This window comes from Thermobia domestica, chromosome 18 (assembly GCF_964235325.1).
Source record: "Thermobia domestica chromosome 18, izTheDome1.hap1.1, whole genome shotgun sequence".
Lineage (NCBI taxonomy): Eukaryota > Metazoa > Arthropoda > Insecta > Zygentoma > Lepismatidae > Thermobia > Thermobia domestica.
The window spans coordinates 130138723-130152066 of NC_137471.1; the positions used below are offsets into that span (position 1 = coordinate 130138723).

At 35.3% G+C, this 13344-nt stretch overlaps 1 long non-coding RNA gene across 2 annotated transcripts in view; it reads left to right on the forward strand.

Annotated features, from left to right (window-relative positions):
* Window positions 1–12731, forward strand: part of LOC145674908 (uncharacterized) — a 13332-nt gene extending 601 nt beyond the window's left edge. Inside the window, exons 1-3 of one of the 2 annotated variants that reach the window (XR_014129062.1) lie at window positions 1–454; window positions 8953–9091; window positions 11944–12731. The exon at window positions 1–454 is cut by the window's left edge and continues 601 nt beyond it. This is a non-coding gene — a long non-coding RNA (uncharacterized LOC145674908). The remainder of the gene's footprint in view (window positions 455–8952; window positions 9092–11943) is intronic. The other variant, XR_014129061.1, reaches the window with a different exon arrangement.
* Window positions 12732–13344: the final 613 nt, after the last annotated feature.

Consider the following 13344-nt stretch of genomic DNA (forward strand, 5'->3'; position numbering starts at 1 on the left):
TTTTTTTTAAGTATGGTATACGAAGAATAATAATGTGCCCTTGTACGTTGTGTATGAGTATATGTGGGGCATTTGAAACACATATCGCATGTCACGTGCACGTGGATGCTTCTTACTGTTGCACTACGTATAAAAATGATTTTATTTGATGTAAAAGTGGTAATTGAACACATAAGAAACGCAGATCACGGTGTATTCACACTTCATGTTGGAGTGTGAATACAGCATGATCTGGGTTTCTTGCGTGTTCTATTACCACTTGTAAATATAATAAAATCATTTTTATAAGTAGTGCAACAGTAGGAAGTATCCACGCGCACAGAAGATGATGAGGTCCCGTTGTATACTATTACCAATGTTAACATGAACAATGCAATGCAAAGTAATGTTAATCTTTATTGCAATATACTTTTTGCCTGTCATTGCAGAAAGCAATTCCAATGAGAAGCTTGAGGTGGGTATTCGTGCTCTGGAACACCATACCAGATGGAATTAAAAATTACATTATTAAATAGTAGTAATATTAATAATTATGTTATCTAACGTATTTTAATGTTAGATGTTTTTATTTTTAAGATGAATAAAATTCAAGGAGTAAAAATAACTTCTTTTCGCTGATATAGTAAATGTAAAAACTTACAATAAAGTGTTTAACAAATAAATAAATGGATTATTAAATGAAAACTTAACGTACAGGTCAAGATGTAGTTTTACTATACGGGTCTACAGATTGTAAAATGTACAGAAAAATTTGGGGATGGCATTTAGCATCTCCCCCAACTCGTTTCATGGTTTCAGAACCGAGTACTTTGTTTTTTGTCTAAATTGTGATAAAAGTAGAAGTACAAGGGCTCTGGGTGCTTGTAACTCTCTTCGCTAGCTGTCCCTAGCTCAGCTATATTTTCTAAAGTAACTAAGAAACTGTAAATCTTATATGTGCAAGATTGGGGGAGATACAAAATATCAGCCTTTCGTTGCAATCACTCAACTCCTCCTACGTACTCCCAAGAGCAGAACCCTTACCGAAACTCTTTCGGACAATAAATTAGTAAAAGAACCATAATTTTTCAACAATTATTTCGCGTGGTATGTCTGAACTTGACCTGCGTGGAGATTTACTATACGGATCGATAGTTTAAGTAGTAGTAGGAACGGGTTAGAAGCCCCGCAGGGGTTAGTTACTACTTGCAGATTGACATACGGAGAGGTCAGTATAACGACGGTATGGACGTACAACATAAAAACTAGAGTGCATAAGGGTAAACTTTACTACAAGACACGCCCCAACTGCGCATCGATAAGTAGGGCCCTTTGAAAAAAAATATAGTAGAGTAGGGTAAGGTAAAGTAGAGTAAGATATAAATAAGTAGGGTAGGGGTTAGCTTAAGGGTAGGTAAGTTTTGATTCATTTTCATAAAATTATTAATGTGTAATTTCTACTTTCTGAGTGAGAGTATCTGCTGGAGCGGGCGTTGTAAATTAACCCGTGCATAAATCACAAACCGGAGTTACCCCTCCGCTTTTTATAAAAATCAGGAAAATTTACAGGAGAAATGAGGTAAGAAATGATAATTTGAAGTTTTTATTTGATGTTTAGGAATTTAAGTTCGGCATGAGAGTTATGTTTAATACGAGAAAAGATATGTGGAAGTTAGTACTATTTGCCGGATGCGGAAGCATTCGCGGAAGGTTTCAGCAGCATGGTAGTTGTAAAATATGGCGAACAGGTGTAATGGATGCTCAAAAATAATGAAGAAAACCTTTTAAATTTTTGTAAAGCCAACGGAGTACTAAAGTTAAGTGAAATGTAATAATTTTTAATACTTTAAGCACTGTTTTTTGTATGTTGCAAAGTCCAAGGGCACCTACAGACTGGATAGGCAACTCTAAACTTAAGCCCTAGTTTGTGCTAGGTGGCCACTGAAAAGCGCGAGTGCTATCTAACTGAGTTAGGGCAGGAGTGCAGCACGAAAACCCGAGTGATAAGGGTGCGCCCATAGGGAGCAGGCGCGTCAGCGATGGGGGTTACGCGCATAAACGATGATAGTGGAATAGCACACTAACAGGTATTTATTCCGAAGTTGGTCGTCGCCTACTTTTTGCCTAAAAGTGTAATAATTGCTTTCTTTCTTTACCAAAGTTTTATATTTAATTCACATAATAATGCCGAGTGAGCGTTAGCGAGTGGAGACGGGTTAGTGTTCCGCAGAGAACGTTGTTTTCTGTTTTTATTACTGCTAAATTGGAAGACGGGCCTGTGTTGTAGAAGATTGCTGCCTTCTTTGTTATGTCACTAACCGTTTCAGTAGACAATATAACTTTCTCCAAGTTTCTTTATATTAGTATATATCAGGGTTGGCAAAAACCATGGTTTTTATTGAAAAAAAAATTCTTTTTTGGTTTAAACCAGGTTTGTTTGGTTTAAATAATTTGCTCTATATATTCATATCATATATGGGCAGAAATAAGTTTGTTTCATCTTGATGTTATTATGCAACAACCGGGTTATGCTGGAAGGGGTCACATGCGGAATAAAAACCGCTTCTCGAGTTACATCCTAGAGAAACTGTCCTCCATTTGAACTCGGAACCAGGACTAATTGGCCACAAATGCGATACGTCTGCCGACTCACTCACGAAGGAATCCTCATAAAAATACGTTGAACTGATCTTTACATGCTTCTTGATATAATTGTCAAGAGTAATTTCAGAAGAGCAAAAAGATATACAGCTGCACAAGTGAAACTATTATACAGAATTACATATGGACAATTTCACACTACTACGGAGTACAGAAGAACTAATCTAGTTCAAGTTAGTTAACAACGACTTTTATTGGTCCAAATTAAAGAAATACACCGACTTTATCTGCATATCAATAAGAAAAGGGAATAAAGATACGAATTATTTGAGTCCACTTTGGCTCAGACTCATTTATACATAAATACATACCAAAAATACTTCTCATTTCACTAAATGCCTCTCGTGGGGTCTGTATGACCCCTTCCCCCCACACACAAAGTACGGCATTTCGAAGTATTTTATCAATAGTAAACATTGAAACGAAACAATATTTAGTATTTTTCTTTGATTGCAATTACATAACAATAATAACAACTACAAGAAAATCACAAACATTTATAAGCTTAAAAAAAAAAAGTTGCTTTTGTAGTATAATCTTTTTGAGTGATGAATGGGGAATTTAGGTCTGAATATAACACGAATAATATATGGGAGTGAAACGTGATAACCCACAAATGTCTGTTCATCAAGATTTTACAAACACTTACACTTTTACGAACATTTCTCGTTTTTTGGTTTAAACCAGTTGGTTTTTTTGAAGAAAAAAAAACAGCTGGTTTAAACCAGCCAACCCTGGTATATATATAGGATGTAAGAAAATTTAAAGCATCAAACCTACAGAGGTGAATTGTCACATCAGAGCAAAGAAATAGTTCATATGGACCTGTGGTCAAAAGTCCATACTTTCGAAGCTATAGACTGTCGAAGACATAAGAAAATAAACTTTAAAAATCTATAGCTTCAGTGTGGGACTGAGCGCAGTCAAGGAAGACATCACTTAAGAACTAGTATGTGCCCTATTCAAATACCCATGTTTCAGAATTCTGCGGTGCTTGCGTATCAATGGACAGTTTATGAGCACTTCAACTTTTCTGAGTATTCCTCAACTGGCTCTATAAAAATTAATGTGTAAGTGCCGCAAGATTCTGAAATATGGATATTTGGATAGGGCACGTACTAGTTCTTAAGTAATGTGTTGACTCGGCTGGGATCGGTCTCACAGTAGTGGAAGTCTGGACCTCTAAATTTCCTTTTCCTACGTTTTCGGCAGCCTGTAACTATAGACGTTTGACCACGGGTCCATATGAACTTTTTTTTTCTTTCTTTCTTTTCGTGTGCAGAGTAAGAATTAAATGATAACTTAGCTGCTGGTAGTCGAATTTCGGTTAAAACTACGCTAGAAGTCGTGTAGCCGAATACTAACCGAGCAGTACTCAGTGAAACTACACATTGCCTTTTCCTGGATTACTATAGTACGGCAGGTATAACGTCGTTGCTTTCCCGTGAAAAGTTGTAGTGACGTTTATGGGGAGTTGCCAGCTTGGTTACTCGTGGCTCGCTGAGCGCAGTGAATGGTGGCTGGTGATTTGCTATCCTCTTACCACATCCCCAGTGACGAGCAGGTCCAAGTGCGGGAAGCCAGCGACGCTATACCTTCTGACCTTTAGTTACCAAGAAAATTGTCAAAAGGTGTTAACCAACTTACTTGGTTACATTAAGCAAAAGGAAGAACAGCTGTACAGTTTTGCGGTAAAAATAGCCGTCTCGTCTTTGTAATTGCTCATTGCACTTAATTATTGCCGGTACTTGGGCTGTTATAGACAATTAGTTATTTTAACCCCTCTTCCTTGGTTGCAGGACTCAGTTATTCAGGATAAATTAACACGTCTCAATTGATCTTTCTTTTCGAGTTTCGAAATTCTTATATAATATTAAATTAGCTGCAGTATGGGATATTTCGAAGTAAATTTTTCTGGTCACAGTATGAAACATCCTCAGATATGCTAGTTGTCATTGTCGTGTATGCGATGCACTAACCAATTAAAGTAGTGTCTACTAATTACGACTCTCGATTAATTTAATCGTGTGGTTTGCGTAATCATAAATATATTCATCTTTATTAAAAATTAGTTGCTATATAGATGTATATGTAGTATATAAGCGAATTTTAAAAGGAAATGTAGACATAGTAACTCCCACAGGATTTTTTTACAGGGGGGAGTGGGCAAAAGGACCGACATATAAGCAAAGTCACGGATACAAATACCTAGAACCACATAATATTTAATGTAAAAAAACAATTATTACAACTCACTGCTAACTTCACTAACTGTTGTGTGTGAATAAAAAAAATTAGCATATTTTAATACTAATTAGGAAAATCCATTGTTAAAGCAAGTGCTCCCTGCAGCGGGCGGCGATGGTTACAGAATACAGTTTTAGTGTTATTGATACTTCTTAAGTGAAATCCTCATTTAGTTGGGTGAGGAATCTAGAATACGAATACGATAGTGCTATGATAAAGAAAAGAGTAAGTTTTTATATTTTAGGTATGTTTTGTATTTGTAACCTCTTCTTCTTCTTCCCGAAAGTATGTTCTCCTTTAGAACAACTTAACTCTGTGCATCAAAAGTGCAGAAGTACAACTCTTATATAAATCAGGCGCAAATATATATGTATTGAAAATTGAAAGTAAAGATTACCATGAAAAAAAGCAACAATAGAACGACAGTGCGAAAAATACGAACCAACCAGTGCTAGATAGCCACTGAAAAGCACGAATATTATTAACAGAGTGAGCACAAGGGCGTAGCAGGATGAGCTTGGTGTGCTTCCGTATGGAGCGGGCATGTCAGCGACGGTGGATATGAACGTAACCGAGGGTAGTGTAAAAATTTTATATCCCATACAACTATGCCTTACATCTAATACAGCTTTAATTCACTCCTGTGGTTCTGCATCATTACTTTACATAATAGCAACTAGACATGTTTTTTAAATGACCCCTATTTTTTGTTGTCGGAAAAGATTTTCCCGCCAAGTAATGGGCCATCAAAACGGGAAGTACAATTTACGAATTTTAGAGGACGTGGAAAATGGTAAACTTCGTAGCCTGACCATTCAGCTATGGAGACAGATAGTTATAATTCTTGTTGTGGTATGTATACTCATGACAAAAATTATTGTCGCATGTCTATAAATATGTTGTTGTAGGAATATAATTTGATAACGAATTCGTCCGGTATTTCTTATAATGTAGTATGTGTATAATCGGGAAAGACGATGTATGTGGCAAATTTCATGTCAAAAGAGCAGTAAATAAGAACAATAAAACGAAAATAAAACTTTCTTGGCCATTTAGCAACATTTTGTTTTACTCATTCTAATTTTCGTGTTTGTAATTATTTTCTTCTGAAATTTACTACGAGTATACATTTCCCGATTATACATGTAGTATCAGAATCAATAGTACCATGCAAAATCATTATCAAATTATATTCATACAGGAAGACAGTTATAGATATGCGACAATCATTTTGGACATGAGTGTACATAGGGATATAAATAAAATATATTTTATTATAGTTTTGTTTGTGCATGCGTATCTTTTGGTACATAAATTAACAAACGAACGTAAGTTTATGCTTTCTTTCGAGCACTTCCGGTTCGAATTTTAAAATTCTATTTTACGGTTGGTAAGACCTAGTTACCCGCTTCTCGAAAAAAATGTATTGCTTGTGTGTGCAACCGTTTTGTCGCAAAAAATTCGAGAAACCGTCAAATTTTCAAAAATCACCTTTCTCGAAATCACCATATTTTAAAATCCTGAAATGTTGTCAAATTGTTCAACTTTACATGAATAATATACACACCAAATAACATTGTCGGCCAATGCTTCATGAATGAACTACAGCCCCTTGAAGTTAGCGAAGTTTCATTAAGTTCAGTATCACCGTTGGCAACACTGAAAACAATGAAAGTGCAACAATTTGATGATGTTTGTGGTTCACATTCATTAAATAAAGAATAAAAGTTTCTCCTGGCTCCTTTTTATTATTTTGATCAAAAAGGCTCTCTCAAATAATAAGATGAGCCTCCCCTTCTCCGTTTTCTTAAACCGATGTAACCTGAGGTGTAAATTACGATTACGAAACAAAGTTTCACTGATTTTTTCCACTCTGAAGTAATTATTTGCTTGTTTAGTGTCTTCTTCGCTAATAGCATGTTACCATGGCAAATGCTCCAATAGGTGTTGGTGCACTCACAACTCGTAGCACGTTGTCGATAGTCACAAAACACTTATATTATCTTCTCTTATTCTCTTCTGGAAACCTGTACCCTGTTGAAGGGCCATGTGGAAACAAAGGAAAAAAAAATGAAATGAAATCTTGGGAGTTTTACGTCCCACGTTTATGCCGGTTAGGCTAAAGGAGACAGTGATTATGAGAAATGAGTGAAATGGTGGAATGAAGAAAGTGGGAGGAAACGGGAGAACTCCGAAAAACCCACCAGCACGGTGTTTGTCCACCACAAAGTCCACACGGCGCGAGCTGGGATCGAACCAAGGACCCTAAGCACCGGAGGTGAACGCTCTACCACTGAGCTACCGCGCCACCTGGAAACACAAAGAACACTGCAATTTCATGTAATTTATGATTTATTGATAATATTTCTGCTATCCATCACTGGTTATCATATATGCATATAACAAAAGTTCATTTTTGCAGATTTCTTAAATCTACACTTTGAATTGCAGAAGCTCGATTTTGGGGAAAGCATGAAGTTAGTCCATGGTGACCCGTTACTGCCATAAAAGCCAAAAATGACTTCGGTAAATACCAGTTAACGGTCGCACACTTTCCCACTTTTTTTTTTGTTTTGTTTTGTTTGTTTGATTGTCGAATTCGGTTTTTGGCAACAAGACGAGAGTAATACCCGGAGTTGGTACTTGCACTATACTCACGAATTTTTCTGCAGGTTTAATACTGTGAATCTGTTTTTCATTTTCCCGGGTTGCTACATTCTTATCCCCCCTTTCCCCAATACGTCGCAGAGACCCTTACCACGGCCGGTTTCACTGAAAAGCCACTGCTTTATCAGACCTGTCTGCATCTTGGACATCTGAAAGCAATTTTTAAAGTGGAATGCAGCACCATCAGAAATCACTGAAACGGTTTATTAAATTGTTGACACTTATTTTCACGTGTTCGAACCTTTTCCTATAACGTATATTATCGCTTTTCTTCGAGTATTTTTAGAATCCTATTCATGGCTATGAGTACGAGCCGAATCGTGTGTTTTGTCATCGCTTATTACGGCAAAACTGTCAGTTGTTTCATAATAATATATCACTCCCGTAAAGAAGGACATTTGCTCGTTTCTCCAGTGATCATTCTGAACTTCCCTTTGCAGAATAACAGTCCAATTTAAGCGAAGTCCACATGCAGTAAAATAGAATTTGTATCTTGAAATTTTACACGATGCTTTGCGGAAACAATTTTTTACACTTTCATTGTTTTCATTGTTGCCAACTGTGACTTCAAAGTTAAAGAAAGTTCGCTAACTTAAAAAGGCTGTAGTTCATTCATGAAGCATTGGTCGAGAGTGCTATTTGGTGTTTATTATTCATGTACAGTTGAACCATCTGACAAAATTTAAGAATTTTGAATTATGATGTTTTCGAGAAAATGACGATTTTTGAAAATTTGACGATTTCTCGAATTTTTTGCGATAAAACGGTTGCACACAGAAGCTATACTTTTTTTGGGGGGGGGAAGCGGGTAACTAGGTCTTGCCAACCTTGAAAACGGAATTTAAAATTCGAACCGGAAGTGCTCGAAAGAAAGCATAAACTTCGACTTTTCACATAAACTTACGTTCATTTGTTAATTTATGTACAAAAAGATACGCATACGCAAACCAAACTATAATAAAATATAGTTTATTCATATCCCTATGTGCATACCATAACAAGAATTATAACTCTACATGTCTCCATTGCTGAATTGTGAGGCTCCGAATTTGACCATTTTCCACGTTTTCTACAATTCATGAATTGTACTCCTCGTCCTTGATGGCCCATTACTTGGTGGGATTTTTTTTTCGACAAAAAAAAACGGGTCCCTTAAAAACATGTCTAGTTCCTATTAAAAAAAAAGTTTGAACAATATCTGAGATGGTGATGGTACAATTTTATTTTTTATTTATTTATTTATTTTTGCCTCAATTGAAATGGAAGGCACCAGATATCTAATTTAAGTTAAAAACAATGTACGTTTCTCATTACTTTTAGTTACTATAAAGATGTGACTTAAAATTTGTAAAATACTGTACATATTTTAATTTTTTGCATTTTCTTTTTCTATAATAGATTATTAAAACACATGGTACAAAACATAAGAAATGTTTATTAAGTACTGACCTGTTCCGAGAGATCAGAAAAGATGAATATGAGCTGGTTTTGGAATGAAAATGGTGTTCTTTATGCTATGTATTGGGTAGTTCAGGAAGTGAGTATTTATTGAATGTTTTATTATTATTATTCGATATGCCCATTAAACCATATAGTTGAGACTCTGTTGTATTGATAGAAAGTTGAGACACTATAATATTAATAAATTTTCATAGAAATAGGCACTAACTATACATTTAAATAGGAAGAATGTGTCAAATAAAATGTACTGTAGGCAGCCAATGACACTCCAAAATAAACAAACTTCTGTTCTTTATAATATATCGAACGTAAAGAAACGACATTGCTTGATTTGGCGCTTTATTGATGCATTTCGAAGGAAAAAAGAGAAGCAGGACACGAGGCAATGCTTCGAGGAGACGATCCGCCCAAGAAAAGAAGAAAACTCGACGAGAGCTCACGTCGTGGTTCGGATTTCACGTTAATCAGTAGGTTCACGTTTTGTATAGCCTCGCTCTTCACGGGACGTTAAACTCAAATTCAGCTGAACTGAAAGAAGAAAATAGATTCAAGCTGATGAAAGAATTCGCCGTATAGAATTTTGAAACTGTTGACATGGCAGAATAATGCTAGATTTGGCCCATAATTCCGTCATGGAATGTTAATGTCATGGTAATTGTAACATAAGACAAAGTAAATTATTCGATAGGTATATTAGATTTCACTGTTGTTTCCTTTCCAATTATCTGTGTTGCAAATACGTAGTAATAAGCAGTAATGCAGTGTTATGAATTGCTATGAAGTTATGAATATCCTTTACTTAGAGATATTGTAAAGATAACTTCACAGAAGTTTACTTTGGGGTGTTGTAGGATGCCTACAGCAAATTTTATTTTAGCCCAATATAGATTCATGCTGAAAAAAATTTCTGCTGGTCATTGTCTCCGATTTTCCTGAAATTAGGATATATCATTCTAAAAACAAAATAATTAGACCCATTTTTTTTTGCATTATACAAAAAAAAAAATATTAGAACTAAATTAAGCATTTGTTGCAACTGAGACTTTCAGTGACTGTTTGCCATGGCCTTTTAAAGAAGATGTGGATCAAATTTAACCTTTCCAAACTTCTTAATTTTAGGTTGTGCAGTTATTTTTTGAGTTTTAGTGATATTAATGCCTATTTTTAAGGCTTTTAGTACGTAATCATCCAGTTTTTATTTTTGAAGTACATTATAACCCATTTAAGTAGATTAACCTATTTAAATATACGGCTTTGCGTCCAAACGTCCTGCTCCGGGATTACAGGGTGGTATAGGAGCAGAGGGCTGGTGTTATTTATCACTAGCCTTTAAGATATATATATATATATAAGTGAGCATAGTGAGAAGGACCACATATCCTTCTACCTTATTAATTTATACAGTATGGCGCTAAATTCGGTGTACAAAAGCAGAGGGGTGATTCCTAAGAGTAAAAAAAAAAGTTCCAATAAACATAGGGCGAAAACCCCATCGTTTGTGTGTTATAGGCTGCTGAAATCATGAAAAAATGAACTTTAAAGGTTCATAGCTCCAAAACTTTGGGACCTACCTTGGTCCGGTCAAGACTTCCCTATCCAAAAATGCGTTTTTCAGAATCCTGAGGTGCTTCCACAACAATGTTTATAGAGGGAGTTTGACTACGGGCCTATGATATAAAGTACTCTCCAACTACATCCATAAAAATTATTGCGTGAGTACCTTAGGATTCTAAAACATGTATTTTTGGATAGAGCACATATGAAGGGTAAGGGAAAAAAAGGAGGAATGTCACAAAACTGCATTTTCGAGAAAACGGCGTTTTTATATTTTAAACCGCGTTAAAAAAGAATAGGGCACTTAAATCTTTTGCCCCTTTTTACATGGAGATTTCGACATTTACGCATGCATGGCATATACTGTCAAATAGTACCTAGAGTCACCAACAGATAGGACAAAGCACCCGATAAAGGACACATATGGACATTCCTTGTTTTTTCCCCTTACCCTTCATATTAGTTCCTAAGTGAAGTCTTGACCCGACTTTGGTAGGTCCCATAGTTTTGGATCTATGGACCTTTAGAATTGATTTTTTCATGTTTTCGGCAGCCTATAACACGTGAACGATGAGCTTTTCGCCCTAAGTTTATTGGAACTTTTTTGTTTGTTTTACTCTCAGGAAACACTCCTCTGCTTTTGTACGACGAATTTAGCGCCATACTGTAGGTATCGTTAAAAAAATGTAAATATTAAGCTAGGCTTAATCTGCACTTTTAAAAAAAGTTTATATCTCTATTACTTTATGGCAGGCATGCATATAGCGGAGTTGGGATTTGGGCGCCAGAGTCCAGCGGGCAAGCTCTGTGTCGGTTTTCTACATTATTTATTTACAAATACTGAACAAAAATTCAGAATAAATTAAATCTTTTAAAAGATTTTTTCTTTTTAACTCTTTTTAAAGCGAGCTTAACTTCTTTATCTTTTAAGTCGAAGCAGGAAATATAAACCACCGAACGATTTCTGTGTATGAACTCTGTCAAACTCGTAACCCAGCTGAGTTACTTTCCTTCCTTCGCTCAGTAATACTCACGCATCTACAGTTTCCATTTTCATCCTAAGTTTAGTTTATTGTGTTCTGTAATATCATTCTGGTGTTTATTTTAAGTTTGGATCATAGTTTCAATTCTATATCTACACTATAACTTTATTCAGTGTACCAAATTTGAGTGATAGTTATTAAGATATTTAGTATATAACTTCCAAAAGTATAGGAAACAATGTTTTAGTATTTTGGACAGCCTGAGGTAAGATAAAAAAAACCCGCATAAAACGCTTCGTTTGACTTAACCTTGATTCTGAGCTATCTTTCGTTTTTAAATTTTGCCACATATGCTACAAATAGTAATTTTACAACAATTGTTTTATTTTAGGAGTCCACTGTGTTTGGAGGCTATCAACCGAGATGATTTCAAGGTACGCCGCACACAGGTACTACATAGACGGTACCAAATTTGATCGTAAGTAAGGATAAATCCCAGAAAAAGGAAGAAAGTGTTGTGACTCACCTAGCATTTCAAAGTGTCTTCCTATGTGATGAACTATCATCAGCCTCCCATCATTAGTGCGCGGCTTGCTCAATTTGCAGATTCGACGAAAAACGTTTTATATATAGAGAGTTTGGCATAGAGACATTTAGTATAGGAAGCCCAAAATTCATAGCGTCAACATAACACCAATTTAAAAATATAGACTGAAGATCTAATTAATTCTTATTGACTGTGATTTTTTTTTATTGGCGTAGCTCGCTTCGTGTGATGTGTATGGTACTCATTTAAGCTAATTTGCATGCATATTATGCTGTCTTAATTTATGGCAGTTAAATCACACTTCAGATTCTAAAGTAATGTATAATATACCTACTTCGTATCGTTAAATATATTCTTAGATGAAGGTGACAGAGAACTTTTCAAGAAATAGTTTAATTTATTTTGTGTGTGTTGAGGGGAGGGGGGACGTAAGTAAACGCATGATTCTGCTGCTTGGTTTTCGGTGATTGGTACAGTCATTTTCTGAACTACAATACTAGGGTGTGGGAAAGAGTTTGTACGATGCAACTCTGTTCAAACTTTTCTTACAAAGTAAGTTTTTTTTTATGTTAAATAAAACTTGTTAAAATTGATACACTGATGAGGTATGCAATTAGTAGACTTAAATTAATATGGACTTTTTGTTTATGTATTCACATTAAATATATTCTGTACTACAAATGTATACTTAATGTAAAATTTAATAAATTATTACTGTAATTATTCTCAATAAATCTACAGGATTTTATTTTATGTATTGTCTTTTAAAGGTTCATTCCTTTATTTGGCTTTCGGTTTGTTATGTAATCATAAGTAATGTAGGATGGTGGAATTTAGATCATTTTAAGGATAATTTCTCTATTATATACGATAACTCGAAGAAATAATCGATTGTATATCGCATTAAATATTTACATGATATAAAATAAGTTATTTTCCCCATTTATGTATAAATCTTACCACCAGTGGGGTTCTGTAGTATAGACACTGGTTGCCCAAGTACTTCACAAGTTGCGGTATAGTCAATGCGGTCTGGTTGCTTAAGCACTGACTTCAGGAGTGGTAGAATGAATGACTATTCGGAAACAGTGAGTAGCCTAGTGGTTAATGCATCGACACGGTAAGTTGAAGTTACAGGTTCAAATCTTAGTCCAGTCTTGCATTTTCTTTCCTTTTGTAATTATGTACTTTAGCTTAGTAGACCTGATTTCTTTATACTCGAGTTATTTCATCATGACTCAACAC